The following is a 17534-nucleotide window of genomic DNA, read 5'->3' on the forward strand; positions in this document are numbered from 1 at the left end:
TGATTCCAAAGGTAGCACAATAAAACATAAAAATGATCTGGGTTCGGGTGGCTGAGCTTAAAGAGCAGTTGCCACTTGTGTTTGTAATTCATACTCTTGGCCATCAGCGTGTTGGAGTTCACGCTGTGGGTAATTCACTTGCTGATGAAGCGGCAAAATCAGCAGTGTCTACATATTTAGTTGCAGCAGTTGCACGGTCCAAAAGTAAGATTGATGATGATATCTTGGCGGCAGTAGCTGTCATTGAGAAGGGAGGTAAATATCCTGCGGGGTTCCCTTCGAAGTGCACATACCACTTAAGTCCCGATAAGGTTCCTTATGTGAAACTTTCTGGAGTTGGGGAGTGGTTGATTCCCAACTCGGACCGCAGGAATACATTGATCACTGCGGCACATGAAGGTGTGGCGCCTGCGCATGCGGGCGTCTCGGCCACTGTATCTCAGTTACAACAACGTTTCTGGTGGCGGGGACTGTACAAACAGATGCGCGATTATGTCCATCAATGTGACATTTGCCAGCAGATCAAGCCTTTGACTGCTGCGCGTCCGCCACAGCCACAGTTGTACATATCTAATAAATCACTAGGATGCGTTTATTTAGATCACTGCGGTCCTTTTTCTTCTGATACTGCGTATAAGTACATCTTAGTAGCAGTTGATTCATGCACACGCTTTGTGTGGGTCTGGCCCCATCGTAGTGCTGATTCACGAACTGTCATAAGAGATTTGCGTGTCTTTGTAGGGATTTTTGCCTGTGGTACCTTCCATTCAGATCAGGGTCCGGCTTTCGCCTCTAAGGCGTACAAGGATGCCATGATGTCGATGGGGGTCCAAGTCAAGTTTTCGTCTCCATACAGACCTGAGGGTAACAGTGTAGTGGAACGAATGAACCGTGACTTAAAGCAATCATTGACAACTCGAGTTATAGGCACTGGCAGAAACTAGCTGGCCCATCTCAATGGCGTGCAGCGTGCTCTTAATAATCTCCCTAGAAGGTCTCTGGGTGGGCCGACCCCATATGAAATGCTCTTTGGTATCAAGATGTATGTCCCGGACCTTGACGGTCTAGACTGCGTGGCCCAAGCCACAACCTTTGACGTAGATGAACATTGCAATGTTTTACAGGATCTACAAAAGACCAGAGACAGTCTTGCAAAGGAACATTTGCCCTCCACATCTGATGATGCATTGCAGATCCCGGTAGTTGGCTGGCTACCCCAAGTTGGAGAACTGGTTCGAGAGAAGATCGATTACAAGAAATAATTTGGTCCTTCCTATTGAGCTCCGGTTCCTGTGCTTGGCGTGAAGGGCACGAGAACAGTCATTTTACCACCACTTCCAGGTCGTAAAGAAAACAGGTTTATCTCTATTGACAATGTCAAGATACACAGAGTGGCCGATTCTTTTTAGTATGACACCGGCGGTCTCCTGTCCTTCGATTGTGAGAAATTCTGTTTTGGCCACTGCCTCTAATCCTGAGCCTGAGGTGGCCATCGAGATGCCTACGATTTCTAGTCCTTTATTAAGTACTTTGCCTGGTGATAACGTGGATGAACTTGATTACACTTACCCAACTGACTTATCGATGCCTGATTTGCAGACTCGTTTGACCACAGAATCCAGATTTTCTTTTGACACTGTTTCGCATAACACAAAAAAGCCCTCACGTTTTGCAATTTATGCCAGTTTATTTAAAAAATATTTTTTGATTCCCCCTTGGACATGTATTTGGCTGGTACTTTTTTCAATTTACCTTTTTATGTCAATTGGTTTTGTGTTTTATTTTTTTCGAATCGTCAATGAACACTATGTCGAGGAAAGAACTTGCAATCGAAATCTAAATGGAACTTTGGCACCCCTTTCCTCTTCGCATTCAGCACACAGACTGAAGAGAGACTTGACTTTTGTTAGCATCACTGCTTCGCCTGTCCTTGATGAGATTGTGTGGGATGCGGTTAAATTTCAAATCCATGGCCCTACTGAGGTTGTTAATGTCCCTAATGTGCTCAGGGTAAACATGGGGGATGTAGTAAAACAAAACATACGTTCTGATGATTGGGATGTTCAGGCCGTAGAAGCATTGTTTTCTGATTTGAAATATTATGCTGCCTTTGATGCTGAAGATTTGTACTTAGAATCTGCTAATTATGGTGAATTATTTTACTTCCAACATTTTGGCAACCATTATCTGCATAAATGTAATTCCAGAAGGAGTGCTGTAAATTATACACAGTGGGAGCATTGCCTGGCTCGTTTACAAGGCAGTTCGAGTACTTTTTTGAAAAAGTACACATATTTTACCGACTTTAATCAGTCCAATCCCGCGTCTTTTTATTTTAAAATGACAGAGAAGTCCATGTCCAAGGTTAGACTTACCGATACTAAGTTATTGTATTCGAAGTCCTTTCTAGACAAACTGGCTGTTGGCGGCTATGAGTTATGGAAGGAAATAATTGACCTTAAATCTGTTTGGGGTTCAAAAACTTGGCAGGTACAAGGCACTGAGGCATTGCACCGTGCATGTCTCATCCCAAATCATATGTGGTTTTTAAATTCTACCATTTCACAGACCACATGCTTTGGATTGGCTACTTCTAAAAAATGAAATACTCCTTCATTCCCTGATTTAGAGGAATATACTGGTCGGGATAATGTTACAGAATTTTCCATTAGGGAATTACAATCCCTGTTGCTGAATTCGTCCTTTAACATATCCAGTTTGGATCCAAAAGGTTGGCTAATGTGGCACAGAAATGCAGATTCCGGCCAATGTCGTTTTCTGGGTTTAGCTGATGGCTTTACTCAGGTTAGGTCCGATTCCCGTTTTGATGCTGACCATTCTGTCACCACTTATTCTGTAGGCAAATTATGTCAGACTTGGCTCAAACATTCTACCTTGGCATCAGTTAAACTGCATCTATCTAAGCTGACTGATGATGTAGATTTAAATGCTTTCATAAGAGGCCCGCCTAGTGGTAGATCGAAGAGATGGATATATGCGATTTACAATGAAATCTGGAAAACATCACATGTTGAGGCGGCAATACGCCTTAGAGCTATTGATCAAGCTAATTTAGAAAAAGTGCTTGCTGTTGTAGATAATAGCATTAACATGCTTTCTTCCCGCATTTACACGTTAGATAATATTGTGTCTTCTGTTGTTGATATTGTGCAAGATGAAGTGTCTGTATTATATCATGGTCAAAATCAATTGCGTTCCATTATGCAATTTGCGTGGACGCTGCAGACACTTAAGTCTGGGAAAGTGCCTTGGAATTACATGAACGTGTCCTCCCTCTTTGCCCCGTTTAATTTGACTGAAAAGCAGCGCTTAGTTTCAATGAGAGATGCATCTTTTTCTATGTAACACATTGAAAGGTTGGAGTATTTACCGTTTTCTGTGGCAGAAGCCACTGCGGCAACGTGGCTTATTCACGGCTTAATCACATTACCATTTGCCTTATTTAAATTTACAAATTGTATGCGATATATTGCGATAGGCCGATACGAACCACTGGGTAGTTCTTTTCTACATGAAGCTTGGTCGCTCCCCATTACTTACAGATGCCTCAAGGATGGGAAAGAAGTATATCTTAAAGGTGAAGAGTGCACAGAGACACCAGATCACTCATTAATGTGTAGACATATTCAATTACATGGTTCTTGCAACCAGGAACGGCCCAATTTAGCCTGTGTTTTGAAAGGTACTCCAGTTCCCGCAATCATCCCCACTTTCGCGTTACTGGCAAAGAGCAGTTATTTACTTTTAAATAATGAAGATTGTTGTGGGTTAATTAGCGGTATTGCTTATGTGGTCACTGTATCTGAACGTGTAGTGTGTTGCAAAAACGTTCTGTATCCTCCTCCGCATGGGAATTCGGATGTTTCCATCTGGCCGCTGATTCCAACCTTGACGGCAGAGTTCAATGGAATGAGTAGAATAAGAGCCCTTTTGTCTCAAAAAGAAGTGGCCCTGAGTTCGGCTCGTGAAACATTTGTACTTCACGTCGCCAACACCCGCACAGAATTGCAGGCGCTATTAAATACTGACTTGCCATTGCATTTCAGCGAGCTGATTCATTCAATCTTTAACGCGTCCTCCACTTTTGACCTCGCTCACTTTTTAGGTTTTGCCTTAGCCATGCGTACGAAGTACGCATGCGCTAGCAAAACCTCTTGATTTCTATCTGGGGTGATGACCCGCCTCTGCCTATCATTGGCTAGCTCCATAAATGGAGGCTAGCCATTGGGAGGCAGAGGCTGTCAATCGCGTTTTCTCTCGAAAACGCGATTCGGGGGCGTTTCTGGTGCTTTTTTTAAGCCCCGCCCCTTTGTCCCGGGCCGCGCTGCGATTGGCTGCCGGCCCGGGACACCCCCGTGACATCATTCCCGGGCCGCGCTCTGATTGGCTGGCCGGCCCGGGACCTGACTTGTTAGTTATCCTTGCCTGTCCTTCACATGGGTGGGCGTGCGGATCAGAAGGCACAGCGACCTGCAGATTTTGCATGACTTCAGTATGGATACCAAAGCGACCTGACACCGACCTTGCGCTGTCAACGATGTGAAGGCATATACCGTTGGAGGATCCTAGCTTCAGGCGGATGTAGATTGTGATGTCAAAGATCTCGCGAGCGGCTCGCGCTCCTTCCCTCCGCCCACACACTGTGAGAGGGACGAGATTTTGCTCTCGGCTGCCGGTCTTTCCTTATTACTTAGAGACGAATACTCGAGAAGGTTGGTGCACGCTGTTTGCGAGCACCTCTGCCTATTCGCAAAGATAAACCCAGGTGCGGAGAATCTGGCATTTTAGGAGAAAGCGCCGCTTTTGAACGCATATTGTTGAACGTGCGGCCAAAACTCCTGAAAGGAACTTGTCACCACAACACTTTTCTCTCTGAGAAGTGTATGCGAAGGGGTGTAAGGGCGAGCTCTTGAATGTAACTCTCCGATAAAAGAAGAGCAGGGAAACCGACCCCGAGCTGTCACTCAATACGCCCCGGGCAGCAGCGCCTGGAGGGGGAAGCGCGAGCAGGTGGGCGCTGAACCCGGGCGTCCGGCCGCTCACAGGCACCTGGCTGCGGGTGGTGACAGGTGCGGAGCTCTGCTGTCACCCGCAGCTGGAGGTGGAACCAGGGAGAAGGAATCAGAAAAGAGCAGAAACAGACTCGATTCTGCTGCGTTTTACACCTCTTCTCCCCAAAAAAACAAACAACACACACGTGATGGAAATCTCATGTACCCGGCGGAGCCTGAGATAGCCTCCATTCTCTGTGAGGCAGCCCGGCTTCTGCGCTCAGCGCCACCCGCGAGTACAGACAGAGCCGCGCTTGAACTGCGTGCGCCATGTCCGTGGTGGGCATCGACGTGGGCTTCCAGAGCTGCTATCTTGCAGTGGCCCGAGCTGGCGGCATCGAGACTGTGGCTAACGAGCACAGCGATCGCTGCACGCTGTGAGTACCCGACCATGTCCTATTGACTCACACAGAACGAATTGGGGCCACGCTAGCTTAGGAGGCCTCAGTGTGAGAGAAAGGAGAGTGTTGCAGCCGTTTCGGTGTCTCTGCCCAGAGTCTCTCAAACTGTCTGCGCCACGGCATTTCAGGTTACAGTGCCAAAACAGGGGCGGCACATTGAGGCCTTCCATGCTTCCCACCGGTATTTATATTCTTACAACAGTATACCCAGTCATCCATCTGCCAGCACGTGCCATGAACGTGCATCAGCACATAGACCAGGGATCACGAGCAGGTTCACTGCCGATCACTGGTGCACAAACTGCTTTGCCAGATATCCGCAGCAGCGCACACTCCTATCACCAGCAGCGCACACACCTATCACCAGCAGCGCACACACCTATCACCAACAGCGCACACACCTATCACCAGCAGCGCACACACCTATCACCAGCAGCGCACACACCTATCACCAGCAGCGCACACACCTATCACCAGCAGCGCAGCGCACACACCTATCACCAGCAGCGCACACACCTATCACCAGCAGCGCACACACCTATCACCAGCAGCGCACACACCTATCACCAGCAGCGCAGCGCACACACCTATCACCAGCAGCGCACACACCTATCACCAGCAGCGCACACACCTATCGACATTAACATGCTTGCTCTTAACCATTAGCTCGTCAGCTAGAGGCAAGGACCCTTTTTGTGGTGGAAGTGCGCTATATAAATAAAGTCGTAATGGACATATTCAGCACACTGTTTACCAGCTCACTCTTCTCAGAACATAGGGTGCTTGCCCACAGACTGATAGACCATCTGTGCCATCTCGGTATTAGATCACCAGCAACAAACTGCCCCTAATCTACTCTTCTCGCTGCTGTTATTATATTGTTTTTCAACAAAGAGCCAAATGAGCTTCATGTTTTAACATGGCAGCCGACAACCAACGGTGCACAGATGGTTGGCTCTACGCTCACCACAATCTCGTTATATGGTAGATAAGATGTCTATTGAAAGCAACTAAAAGTTGGCTGTATGTGGCAAGTTGAATCACAGTCTGTGAAGAAAGCTTGCAGGGAAATAACGCAGCTAAAATTGCTTTTTTAAACTGCATTCTATTCCTTGAATAGCAGCAAAAGCAAACCTGTCAGCACCCGGGAAAAGCTTTGAGTACGCACGGTCTGAGACTTAAGGTGTTTGTAAAACAACTCGCACAGTTTAGAAACTAATTTTCCTGCGTGGGACAAGAAACCAAGTTTTTTACCTTTCAATTTAATGGTGATACGTGGAGCTCAAGTTAAGTGTTTTTAAAATTTAAATATTGCCTATCCCGTCGTCTGTTGAATTCCAACAACCCGACTTCACCCCACCCGTCTCACTGCCCTGATGCTCTTTACCTCTGCAGACTGCCACTTTGCCTGTGTGTGCGCGCGCCTGTGTGTATGAGTCTGTACGTACGCTTGTGTATGCCTGTGTTTGTGTATGTGCTTGTATGTGTATCCGTGTGTGCTTTTGTGTCCCTGTGTCTGCTTGTGTGTGTGCTCCTCTGTGTTTGTGTATGTGCTTGTATGTGTATCCGTGTGTTCTTGTGTGTCCCTGTGTCTGCTTGTGTGTGTGCTCCTCTGTGTTTGTGTATGTGCTTGTATGTGTATCCGTGTGTGCTTGTGTGTCCCTGTGTCTGCTTGTGTGTGTGCTCCTCTGTGTTTGTGTATGTGCTTGTATGTGTATCTGTGTGTGCTTGTGTGTGTCCCTGTGTCTGCTTGTGTGTGTGCTCCTCTGTTTATGTGTGGGTGTGCTTGTGTTTGTGCCAGTGTGTCTGTTCCACATCATTGACTCCATCCTTGACAGGAGTTTGTATTGTTATAGGCGTGCATGTTTTGATTGCTGTATGTGTGTGCTTCGGTGAAGTATTCCTGTAATTGTGTTTTGGGCTCGCACGTCATTTTGAGTGTGCGTGTTTGCGTGAATGTTGGGTGTTCATGCTGGTGTTGTGCTGTTTGAGCACCTTGCTTCTGTGGCCCTGTTTGTGTGTGCGTGTATGTGGCAGAGAAAGTGACGCGGGAGCAGGGATGAGGTGTGCCTCGGCCCAGGGGCAGCAGAACTGGCCTTGTTTCTGGCCCTGCAGTCCCCTCGACACCACCCCGGAGCTGACATTACCGCAGGCATTATCTGTGTAATTGGGTTTGCTCGGTCCATCTCAATGGGGTTAAGGAAACGCGATAACAAGGACACAATGGATTGCTTATGGAGTGGACCTGGGAACCTTAAGATTAGGGACAGGGGTAATAGGCATCACGATTTGATTTAATTCCTCTGCAGGCAATGACACTTTGGGAGCTCGGGGTTGACTCCCATGTGGTAATTTGCTTCACACCTCTTATTTTCGCAAAGGAAACAGACCCTACAGCTCTCATACAAGATTTGGTTTAGTTTATGTTTGCTTCAGTGAGTATGTTAATGGGAGGCCGAATATGCCAGACCACCTAGCTAGAGTGGTGTACGCATTATTCACACATTCAAACTCTAATTCACTTGTGCATTCTTCCACAAATGCGCACAGACACACACTTACACGAGTGCACATGCACGAACACACACGTACATTTTGGATTATGATTGCATAGATGAGCAGGAGAATGAGTTGCTGACATTTGTTGCATATTGACACCAGCCCTTCAAGGCCTTTTGCACACTATCTCTCTCTTTTACACACTTACCCTCACACATGCACGCACCACTTTCAACACATTGCCACAGATACAGACATATGCATTCTGACATTCACTTGCTTTCACTCACACATGCAGTAAACATTGTTTCTGGTCCATGATTGCCTCAGAGGGCATGATGAAAAATCCTTGCAGACCAACGAACTAGAGTGGCACATACATTTTCATGCATATGCACACACACTCACATGCGCTCATTCATACACACTCGTGAACGTTCATTCACACAATGATCATGCACACACACCCATGCACATGTGCATACTCACGTGCACACACACCTACAAACACACACCTTCACTCAGGGAGCTCCTAATTGAATGTGAGCATTGCATGTCAGCAATACACATGTGCACACACACACACACACACACACACACCTACAAAACACACACCATCACTCAGGGAGCTCCTAATTGTCAGCATGCTCTTTAATGACTGCAACTTAAGGCAGGGTTTTTGGTCCTTTGATAAGAAGGTTAGTTATTAATCATTTTTACTATTTGCGAGAGATTACGCTATTGGCATTGTAAAGGCAATGCCATTTATTTATCTGTTTTCAAAACCAACACATAAATAAAAAATTTGTCATTTACAATGCCAATAGCTCTAACTTTTACAAAGGCGAAACCGTTGCATTGTAAATGCTTGTTTAAAATAGTTAGCAGTGGTCTTGTGACTTCCTTGAAAAAATATTTGGAGTCATTCCTGCTTTCTTCCATTCGATATTTTCAAGCTTATTTGGAGGCTTTCCTGTTTGCTGGCGCTGGCTGCAGGCGTTCTGGTGATATTTTGTTTTATTATAAATGAATGCCCTTCCTGTGTTACACCTGGCACTGTTTTGCAACAGGATGCTTGATTACTATGGCACCCTGCCGCTTGCCACCTTAAGCGCAGCATATGGATTATCGTTTCGATTTTCCTATTTCACATGTGTCCAGCCTGTGTTTCGTTGCCTGAGCTGCGATTTCGAGTGGGCCCTTGATTTGGGTCTCTGCAAAACGTGTGTCTCGTAACGTGGATTTTAATCGACTGATGAGTCCCATAATTACTCACGAGTTGGTTTGTTCTGACGATAGGATTATGGCCTTGGCAGCGATGCCTGGACTAATGGGTCATTGGAACATACTCGCAGCGGCGCAAGATTTCTTGGCACACAGCTTCATTGAAAACCCACCGAGTTGTCCTCTGATGGTGATGGAGGATCCGGTACTTGAAGAGCACGTATGTTCTTTCCCGCTATTAAATTGGATGGCTGAACTGTTTTCGGATGATGACAGTGACTTCCTGTTGGAGGCTGTTGCTGCATATTTTGCATATTCAGTCCTGTCCTAAAGGCTTTCAATGCTTTTGATGACATACCGTTGTTTTTTTCACAATCTTTTGAAAATTATGCGAACATTTTTCACCACCCAGACCTATTGACTTGAGTAAAAGTGAACAGTAAATTGGCAAGTTGAAATATTTTTACATTGACTGATAAAAACATTTTTTATACCGATTTTTGAGTTTGAACTGGCTTATCGTTCTTGAACTCTGCTCTCTGGATGTGCCCCTTATCTTATCTTATCTTATCCGTGCTCGGATCATGGGGGGATGTCATATAGATACTTGTACCTATATACTGTGTTAAGTTAGCATGAGCTTATTAAATGTTTAAACGCCATTTTTCCTTTTTGCTGCTTCTGCACACGACACATAATTGTTGTTTTAGCTTTCAGCCTAGTAGAGCGTTGTGATTTACTCGAGAATAATATGTTATTTCTCTTATATCAGCTTTGCTTGGTAAACTGTGTCTGTACAGTGAGTGCTGAAACATTCAAGGATAACTCGACACAGTGTTGTTATGAGGTCTGATCTTCGAACCTTCCTAGACATAACATACATGCGAGCAGCCAAGTTCTGGCTTTAGGCACGATTGATATTGCGCCACACAGAGCACACGACACACACTTGATGGTGCTTTGCATGCAGAGAGCTGGTGGAAGATGATGTGATCCATTACCACTAGGATCTTGAGGTATGGGCCCGCCCTGCTAAAACCCAAAGAGGCCTTCTTAGATATAATATAATATACTAGATAGGGAGGGTGAGAATTAGATGTTGTTAACTCCTATTCATTTCAGCATTTTAGCATGTTGTCACCTTTTGCATTCTATGGACTAGTAACTATGCTGATAACTTTGCTTCTTATAATATGTTTTCTTGTATTATCTAAGATACTGCGTTTGAGAACACTGCATTAGTAAATAAATATTTCAAATGTGCACGCGTCCTCATTTACTCCACGTTCTGGTTTGAAATGATTGTATAACGAAAGAGTGTTTATGTGTTCCACGTGACCTGAGGTATTCTAAGTTCATGTTCTGGTTTGTCTAAACATTGGGAGTTCGTAAGGACCAATGAGACACTGTAGCTAGCTCGGTAAGGGGATTTTGGGTACTGAGGTGAGTTTTGGGACACCCTAATTCACTGAGGTTCCAAATCTCTATGCACAGTTCTGTAGGAGAACGGAATCCCTGCTACACCACTGACATCATCTTCCACTCGAAACGGAGAGCCCAATGGACGAAAGCATTCTTAGCCTCATTTACGATATCCTCCACTAGGAAATCCGCACATGGTCTAGTTATTTCTATTACCCTATCCCAGCTCTTCCAAGCGACAGCTACCATCACCATCTACAATAACAGGACCATCCTCATTCAATCCACAGACCATAGTTTAAATCTCCTGGATAACATCTTCCCCATCATTAAAGAACAAGTGTCGAATCCCCAAGCTGCTACCTAATCGACTCCCACCTCCAGCACTCAAGATGCTACTTCGACCACCTCCTCTCTCATCCTCCCCCCTCTGCTTCCCCATCCTCTACGGGCATCAGACCCATGCACTTCTTCTACCCTGACTACCCCCCCCCGTCAACACACCTCACCTCACTTCACAGAAACCACGCATGTTTCCTCCCCCTAGCATGGCCAAGAATACATCTGCCCCCTATAGAAACAGAAATCACTCCGTATTCAACCATAGCTCCCTCCTGTATCATAACTTCCTCATTAATCAACTCCCCCACCTCATCCCCCCTCATAATAACACTCGAAACACGGACTCCGCCCACTCCAGCCAATCCCCCACAGCTCAGTTGGTGGCACTTAACAGGACTCCTCTTCTTCTCGAAATCATACCACCCTTAGTTCACACACCGCTCCCAATCACACCTCCCACTATCGCCCTCCAGCCAGCCACACCAACCACACTGCCAACCACATCCACAACTCTCCCACACACACACACACAAAATTACCTCCATCCCTACTCACTCCTACCCCAGCTCACACACCCTACAAGTCCACATCAAATACACACACGCTCACATCACAGCCACCCTCCCCATTCATAAACACTCCAGAGACCAGATTGGATGAGATTATGTCCACACTTCACCAAATCAAAGAGGATCTCCACGCTTTTAAAGTGCTGATATCGAGACAACCATGGCTCTCCAGATCCCCAAGAACTTCTTTATCTAGCAAGCCCACGACTCACCCACCTATCACCTCTAAACATATTCTACCCAGCTGGAAATCAGTACCCTCCCGTAACTTCACTACCCACCCAATGCGAAGCAACAACCCATTTTCAGAGAATGATCTCTGCTCTCTTCTACACTCTTACGAACCCTCTCCTACAACTCCCACATCTCTCACTGACCTGCCCATCTGTACTATCCCTCCTAACCCCCACAGGTCTTCCTCTCACAACAATAGAGGTATCATCGACAATAACCTTAGAAGAGTCCCAATCATTCAGGACCCCACCTCCTCCCTCATCACACCCCGGCTTAAATACACACTCCTGAACTGCAGATCGGCCTCCAAACACGCTGCAGACATAGCTGACCTAATTATCTCAACTGGTCTGGACCTGATAATCCTAACTGGAACCTGGCTAACAGAATCCTCATCGCCTCTCATCGACATCCTAGTACCTCCGAATTACGACATCATCAGATTGGACAGGAGTGGTAAGACAGGGGGAGGAATTGCATGCATACACTGCAGCAACATCATCCGTAAACAGGGCCATATCCCCTGCATGCCCCTCCTGCGAATACATTTGCCTCTACATCAACAGCAATGACAACATCAAGAAAGATCTCCTCAATGACCTAATCTCACACTGTAGTTCTCACAACAAAAGCTCACCACTACCCCCAACTGCGTCACAACACATCCCTTCAAAGTTTGTTCTAAAAAACAACGCAGCGTGGTCGTTCTTTAATACCTATTCGGAATAAGCTATTGGCAAGATTCTCACGGCCCTGAAGCCTGCCAGTCACCGCACCGACCCTCTCCCCGCAACTACGGTTAAAGACTTCACCCCATTGCTCCTACCTCTCTGGACCAAAATCATTAACAGTTCACTTCTACAAGGCTGCATCCCTGACACCCTCAAGGTGGGTCAGGTATCACCCATCCTAAAGAAATCCACAGCGGACCCCACTGACCTTAACAACTACCGCTCCATCTCCAATATTCCTACCTTGGCTAAACTTCTGGAAAAATGTGTACACCACCAACTCACAAAACATATTGACCACTTCGACCTTCTTAACAAACACCAATCAGGCTTCCAAGCAGGTCACAGCACGGAATCAGCCATGACCCACATAATTGATGATGCACTACAAATACTTGATCAGAACGGTTCATGCCTTATCATCCTTCTAGATCTCTCCTCAACCTTCGATACGGTCAAACACGAGAACTTGATAGATCTGCTGAACCACAGAATGGGTATATCAAGGTCAGTGCTTAACTGGTTTACCTCTTTTCTGCAAAACCAGACAAAAAAATTCAAGATCAACAATACCCTGTCCAAACGGATGTATGTCATTACTACGCATGCTTTTACAACGCATGCCTTTACCGCGCAAGTTTTACAACGCAAGTTGTTACAACGACTTGCGTTGGGGGGTGCTGGATAGTGATTAGTTTAATTTTCTATTCCAACTCCAGTCCCCGTGGATAGTAGGGAAGGAGTTGGATAGTAAATTAAACTATTCCCTATCCTACAGCGCCCCCCAGCGCAAGTCGTTGTAACGCTTGCGTTGTAAAAGTTGCGTGGTAAAGGTACTGCGTGGTAAAAGTTGCGTTGTAAACGCTGTTCCCCGTCCAAACCCGTTCCAGTTACGCTGGGAGTCTTCGCTATCCTCAACATTATTTAACCTATTCATGGAACCACTCACCGATTTGCTACAAGCATCTAACGTGCAATTCCACATGTACGCAGACAATACCCAACTATACCTAAAGATCCACTCCCTTGAAGACATTCAATTGCTCAATTCAACGCTTAAGAACACCCAGACATGGCTGGCAGAGAACCATCTCAAACTCAACGCTCTAAAAACGGAATTCCTCCTAATTGCTCCACCGGCCAAAGCCCCCATAATAAATGACCGGATCAAACATCTTACTGCGCTCAACTTTCAACCAACCATTGTCGACTCAGCGAAATCATTGGGTATAACACTTGACTGCAACCTAAATATGCAGAAACACATTAGCCTTGCCACTAAGGGAGCTAACTTCCAGATAAATACACTGAGCTAGCTGAAACCCTTCCTGCCCATCAATGACTTCAAGATGGCAGTTCAAGCTCTAGGTATCCCGCGGGTTGATTATGGTATTGTCTCTCTATGCGGCCTCCCCAAAGCTACTACAGCCCCCCTAGGAGCTTCTATTAATGCTGCAGCGAGACTCCTCACTGGCTCTAAAAGAAGGTCCCACATCTCCCCAGACCTTAAATCCTTGAACTGGCTACCATTTGAAGCCAGAATTCATCTGAAAATAGCATGCATGATGCATAAGGCCATGCATCAAAATACTCCCAGCTATCTCACACAGAAACTGACAATATCTGGTGGCATCAGATCCACTCGAGTGCGGGTAACCTAATACTGAAGCCACAAAGATTCAACAAGCAGGTGGTAAATTCTTTATTGTATAGTTAGTTAAAACCATTACAATATACCAAATAATAAAACCACATTCCTTTACACACTTTATACACAAAATACAGATTATATAAAAACTATCTTAAGTACAAAAGATAAAAACACAGCTACAGCGAATTTCCTATTTGAATTAATAACTTGCGCACAGTAGTTTGGGTTACAGATTGTTAGTCAGCCAAAGCAATTCGCGATATCAGAGTTCAAGAGTTCAGGTTCAAATTGGCTTTTTAGATAAGTTTTCAAAGTTGATAACAAATTTAATAATTCTACTAATGAATTGGGGATCTTCTGAGTCCATCACATTTAATATTGCAGAACGGCATGTACGAATACCTTTTGCGTTGAACTTTTCCCTAAGTAAACTCCACCGGACATGCTCTAGCATTGGGCAAATGCAAATCAGGTGAATCATGTCTTGTACCGCTGCACCACATAGGTTGCAATCCTTGGGACCAGGTGACCTCCAGCCTGGCTGGTCGGCATTTGTTGGTAATTTTCCCAAACGTAGCTTTAAATACTTTGATTTTAAGTATGAAGGGAAATCGAGACCTAAATAAGCAGCTGGAGCCGGTCTTTTGTAGGATTGTATTATCATCCAGGCATGCGCACGGCGTCTTAATGTCAGTTTGTCTTCGATCAACGAGTGCGTATTGACTGCTTTTTTTACAAGCTGCTTGAATACTGGTGCTGGTAGTTTCTTTTGCCAAACAGATGTCAACTCTGTGCTTATCAGAGAGGATTTTAAATAGTTCGCATAGTGAGATTTCGGATTGCTTTGCAGGGCTTCCCAAATTGCAGAATTAATTTTTATGTCACAATTGAGCCAGATATTATACCAAAATTTGATTGACTCATATTTTTTGTGCAATGTTTGAGACTGAAGTCCGAATTCGAGGCGTACCTGTGCGGGTGAAGCGTCACATGGTAAGCTGAATACACGTTTGTACACTCTCGTTTGGATTTTATCTAATAACGGAGCACTTCTTCCATTATGCACCACACTTCCGTATGCTATTGTTGGTAGTAACTTAGCTTTGATGACTGTAAGAAGGGGAGTAAACGAAGGACCTTTTAGCTGTTTTGATAGGCTACAGAATGCATGCAATAGTGCTGCTCCCTTCTTTTTGATAGTCTCGAAATGCGTCATGAATGTGAGCCGTTTGTCCAGATGTATCCATAGATATTTATAACTATCCACCACCTCCAGGCTCATGTTGTTAATTGTAAATTTCTGCTGTTTAGGACGATGATACGTTATGATCATAACCTTTGTTTTTGTATTGTTTATTTCCATCAGATTAGTCTTGGTGTATCCGGCCAGCTCATGCATTAGGCGTTGCAGCCCTATTTTCGTTTGGCTGAGGAGGACAATATCGTCTGCGTAGGATAAATGAGTAAGGGCCAAAGTTCCTAGCCGTGGAGGATGTGCGTTGACCCCGTCTAGCCTTGGGGTCAGATCTGCCATGAATAAATTAAACAGATGAGGGGCCAAAACGCAGCCTTGTTTCAAGCCTTCGCTGGTGTCGATCTTCCTTGTTAACCTTTGGCCATTGTCGATCTTAACCTGCATCCAAGTGTTGGTATAAAGGTCCATAATTGGGTTTAAGATCTTGTCAGGCAGGCCCTGTTGCTTTAGTTTGGCCCATAAAGTTTGACGACTTACCCGGTCAAAGGCCGCCTTAAAGTCCACAAAGCATAGATGTAAGGCTTGATGGTTTTGTATGCTTTTTTCGGCAATCAGACTTATTGCCATGACATTTGCCATTGTGCCTATGCCGCGTCGAAAACCTGACTGGTTTATAGGGATTTTATTATTTTCATCGGACCATTTTACAAGGTCGGCTAGAACCAATGAGGCATAATATTTGGCCTCTGCGTCTATCAGCGCAATCAGGCGATAATTTGCCGGGTCCTTACGATCCCCGCCCTTATACATCGGGTTAATGATTGCACCTCTCCAATTTTCTGGAATACTACTGGCAACGTTGATCATCCGGAACAAGTTGTTAAGGTTCCTGGCCCAAAAATGTGGATCTTGCTTGTAAATTGCCTGAGGGACACCGTTTGGTCCTGGGGCACTGTCTTGCCTACTCTTCTTAATAATTCGCAGTAGTTCCATTTCTGTTTTGTCTTGGATGGTTTGGCCCCAGTCTTCGTTTTTCTTATCCAGTGAATATCTCGGATCGAAGGCAATTACAGCAAAGGGTTGTTGAGTCATGGAGTTTATTGAGAATGTTTCAATTAGATGTTGGACCCATGCCTTCTCCGAGACGCAAGTCATGCTTATAGCATTTGAGGTTCTATTCATTGAATTTATCTGTGACCAAAATGCTCTAGTATCAGATTTGTTTGCATTATATACTATTTTCGTCCAGAAATCTATGTCCACATTTTTTTTTTCAATCCAGATTTGTTTCTTGTATGATTTCTTTAGGGAGCGTACATCCTGCCATGCTTTGGAGTGAGGGTTATGACCTTGAGCTCTCCTCAGGGACTGTCTCAAGCGCAATCTCAGGGCACATAATTCCTTACTGAGGTGGATATTGTTGTTGCCTTTCTGTATCCTTCTAATGTTAACTCGTACTTTTGGTAGTTTATTCAGAAAGGTGGACCAGGTTTGAACGGTCGGTTGGTTTTCTGGGGAGAGCATTCGCATTAGGTTTTTTGCATCTGAAGCTATTTTTGGTAATGTGGCAGACGTCCACCTTAAACGTTTCAAATTCATCGTCGAGGTTTCTCCTGCTATTATGGTAGCCTCCAGATGTTTCTGAGGAGTTATTTTGAGTTCGATTTGCTGGGCCGAATGATCGCTATTGGGTGTACATAGGATTTCGAACTTCATAATTAGCCCAAGGAGGGGGAGAGTGACGATGGTGTAGTCCAAGATAGAGCTTGAACTGGGGCCAATATACGTGCAGTTGCCAGGTCTATCCGGATTTATTCTCCCGTTTAACACGCGCATGCCTAACTGCTCAAGGTCCCAGATTAGTTGCCGACCCATTCTATCCGTTCGTTTAGCCAGCGGGATCATCTGCGTTTCTACTGCCCATGTTTCGTTGGCAGTAATAACATTTTCTTCCTCTTCAGGGGCATGTAATAGATTAGAATTGAAATCTCCTGTGAGTATTATTTCCCAGGTTGGATGTTCCAAGCGAAGTTCTGCTATAGTAGTACTGACTTTTTTGAAGAGCTCTTGTTTTGTTGTTCTTTTCGGGTGTGCATAAATATTAAAGAGTATGATTGTATTTATATTAACGGATGGGCCCATTTCCAGTTTTATTAATTGCATTTCTGCGGTGGTCGAGGATAACTGGGTGGAC

Source organism: Lissotriton helveticus, chromosome 3_1 (assembly GCF_964261635.1).
Source record: "Lissotriton helveticus chromosome 3_1, aLisHel1.1, whole genome shotgun sequence".
NCBI classification, from domain to species: Eukaryota; Metazoa; Chordata; class Amphibia; order Caudata; family Salamandridae; genus Lissotriton; species Lissotriton helveticus.